Source organism: Mus pahari, chromosome 7 (assembly GCF_900095145.1).
Source record: "Mus pahari chromosome 7, PAHARI_EIJ_v1.1, whole genome shotgun sequence".
NCBI classification, from domain to species: Eukaryota; Metazoa; Chordata; class Mammalia; order Rodentia; family Muridae; genus Mus; species Mus pahari.
In genome coordinates this window covers 65,505,252-65,509,224 of record NC_034596.1, presented here as the reverse complement: position 1 = coordinate 65,509,224, position 3,973 = coordinate 65,505,252, and positions in this window count along the sequence as shown.

Sequence of the window (3,973 nt, the reverse complement as noted above, 5' to 3'; positions counted from 1 at the left end):
GTGATGGAGAAAGACACCTGCTGTGAATCTCCACATGCACAGTACCTATATGCACATGTGAACAGACATACACTTACGCATGTATGCAACATACGCATGCAAGAAAAAACCCCACCCACCCAAACCAAAAAATATCAGGAATGAAGGATGTTAAAAGACAACAGATACTATATACTACATATATTACATGTGTATACTACAGATACAGATACTATATAGAGAGATACTATATATACAAGGTAAGGTAATATAATCTATATTTAAAGATATCCTAAAAAGAAAACTCTAGGTCAGGTGACTTCTACAGTGAACCGACATTGAAAGTGAAAGAAATGGAGCTGGAGAGATAGCTTAGTGGTTAAAAGCACTTGCTGCACTTCCAGATGACCTGAGTCTGATTCCCAGCACCTAAGTCAGGTGGCTCAAAACTGCCTGTAACTCCATCCAGCCTGTGAAGACAACCACACATTCATGACATGCCCTTAGACGAGCAAATATATGTAAATAAGAATGAAGTAAACCTTTAAGAAAAGAACTAAAGTCCCATCCCTGTAGCAAACCGCGTGCAGGAGGCTCTCCTTCCTCTCTGCCTCCACGTTCTGAGGATTTATCAGGTCTTCTCAGGGACCCAGCCTCCCTACTTCACCCCGTGCCTTTGAGTCAGCGGCCAGTAACCAGAGGTACTTTCTACCTGGGATCTTGCTGGTTATGCAGATTTGGGCATCAGATAGGTGAATGTCTTAGTTAGGGTTTTCATTGCTGTGAAGACACACCATGACCAAGGCGACTCTTACAAAGGCAAACATTTCACTGGGGCTGGCTTACAGCTTCAGAGTTTCAGTCCATTATCATCATAGCAGGAAGCATGGCAACATGCAGGCAGACATGCTGGAGGAGCTGAGAGTTCTCTACATCTTGATCTGAAGGCAGCCAAAAGGAGACTGGCTTCTGCAGGTAGTCAGGAAGAGGCTCTTTTTCCTACTCTGGGCAGATCTTGAGCATTAGGAGCCCTCAAAGTCACCCTATACAGTGACACACTCCCTCCAAGGACACATTTAGTCCAACAAGGCCACACCTCCTAATAGTGCTACTTCCCATGAGCCAAGCACATTCAAACCACCACTCTCCTTCCTGTTCTCTATTTCCAGTTCAGCAGACTCACCCTCAGCCCTCTAGTGAAGCACTTTCGAGGGTCTGTCCTGCCTCTCTGACTCTACTTCCTGGGGACTCCGCCATTAACCTTTTGGTAGACCCAGATTTCCTGCTTCCTGTGGACCTTTCAGTCCTACCCCGCTTCTAGACCATCCTCATCCCTTTGTGTCTGTCTCAAATACCAAGATGCACACTCTACCCAGAACACTGGCAGCCACTCAGCAGCACTCCCTACCCAGAGACCTATAGCCACCACACATTCCTAAGATCCAAAGAGGACAACAGAAACCAAGGCATGGAACACCCACCCAACACAGACAAAATAAGGTATCAAAACCTACAATTATAATTTTCCCAGACCCAGATAAAAAAAAAAGTCATTAACACCCAGGACAATAATATGCTTCCACCAGAGCCTAGCGACCCTACTACAGCAATCCCCAAGAAATGCAATGTAATTGAAGCAAAAGGTAGGACTTGAAAACAGCTATTATGAATATGCATAAAAGAATACACACTGAAAAAACCTCAGCATCAACAAATGGTGCTGGCCAAACTGGATGGCTGCATGTAGAAGAATACTACTACAAGAATCCTTTAAAAAGTGTTATGAAGCAAATCTAAGTATTTACTGAGCTAATGAATTCTCAATACTCATCAATAAGTAAATGCCAGAAAATCAGGCTAAGATTTAGATAAGGCGCCAAAACCATATAAAATATTTTCTACATAGTCCTAGAATTTGGAAGGCTGCGAGTTTTTGAGATTAAAGCCTACTAGAGCTATACAGTAAGACCCTGTCTCAAAATCACAAGACAAGACCAAAAATAATTTTAAAACTCACCACTACAAGAGAGTACTTGGTTTCTACTAAAGTACTTAACCAAAAATAATCAAACAAAGTGTCCAGATGTTCAGTAATTGCAACTCACACACTTTGTAGGAAAAGCTGTAAGATGACCCAATACCTTATGGGAAACAGTGCGGCAGTCTCTTAAAATGTTAAAAATGGACCTGGCATAACCCAGTCATTGCACTCTTTCTTATTTAAGCAGGAGCTAAAACGCCCTGAATGTTTGTGAGAGCTTTATTTGTAATGGCCCAAGCCTGGGAACAACCAAAATGATCATCAATAAATAAACAGACAAGCGCCGCTGGCACATCCTCTGGGTGACTCTCCAGTGGAAAGGCATGAGCTACTGTGCACGAAGCATGCATCAGTTCTAGAACAATTGTCCTAAGACTAGGAAACATACAAACACAAAAAATAGTGTATCTTTAGATTTTTTAGACAGCAGAATCCCAAGTCAGAATTATCATCAAAGCGTCCCTGAAAAGATGGATGAAGAAAATTGCCTTCATTGTCAGATATGATCATTCCATTAAGAAGTCATGTCTGAGATCATTGGGCCCTGCCCGATGGACAAGCTGCCACATACTCTAGATTCACAAGTGACATTGGGAGGATTCTGAACAGTGGCTTGTCTCAATCAAAGCTTGAGGCTTCTGACAGCACTGTGAATGTAGGCGTGAAGCACAGAATGGAGATCTAATATTTGACTGCCACTGTTCAGTCATTTGGAACCCTTAGTAGATGTGCAAGAATTAAGAGGTTGGGGCTGGTGAGATGGCTCAGCGGGTAAGAGCACTGACTGCTCTTCCAAAGGTCCCGAGTTCAAATCCCAGCAACCACATGGTGGCTCATAACCATCCGTAACAAGATCTCATGCTCTCTTCTGGAGTGTCTGAAGTTAGCTACAGTGTAACTACATATAATAAATAAATAAATCTTTAAAAAAAATAAGAATTAAGAGGTCACTGAGTGACTCAGAAGTCACCGAGAAGAACTCTGTTTTCTTATGCCTTTTATTTACACTAACATTTTATTTTCTTTCTCTGCTAATTTACAGGAAACTTCTTTCATCATTTTCAGTGGTGCACAGTTTGTTTTTTAGCCATATCACATGGCTTCGAGCGTGCTGATTTTTTTTTTAACTTTTTCAAGTTTTTATTTGCTTTACTCCAACCACTGACTAGTTAGTCATACTTGATAACTGCCACCATCTCAAACTGGAATTCCTTTCTGACCACAACCTCCTGTTCCTGCCCTCCTGCTTCCCCACTCCAATCAATCTGGCCTTTGTCTGCATTGCTATTTCTAGGTCCTCAGTGCTGTGTTGCATGAGCTAACCAACATCACCAGCCAAAGGCATGTATGTCCTGCTCAGACCTGCCTTGACCAAGAATGTGACGCAGGTGAAGCTTTAAAGATAAATACTTAAAGATGTGTCCACATGGGAAAACTCAGGGCAAAGTATGGCTTAAAATTATTTTTCCATTGCTTTTTCCCCCCGGAAGTTTTCCTATACGCTAAGGCATATTCAACATTTAATGCTTTTTTTTTTTTTCAATTACTTCTGAAATCCTAAGTTCTTTTAAGTTGTGATAGGGAAGGTGGAAACCACGTAAGTTAGCTTGCTAGGCACATTCTCTCTACTGTGCCACATCCCAGTTCCTCCAGAACTAGAATGGAATCTGCATGTTCTACAACCAAAGCATGGGCTCTCATCAGGAGCAGGGTATTGCATAGTTCCATTGGACAACCAGCACCGGGATCAATAACCTATAGTGTTTGAGGGTTATGGTGCTTTGAATAAAGATGGGCCCTATAGGCTCATAGGAAATGTCATTGTTTGATTAGGATTAAGACTTACAGGTGTAATTGGAGGAAGTGTGTCACGGGGGGGGGCCAGCTTGAAGGTCTCCAGGGTTCAAGCTCTGCCCAGTGTGGTACACAGTCTCCTGCTGCTGCCTCTGGATC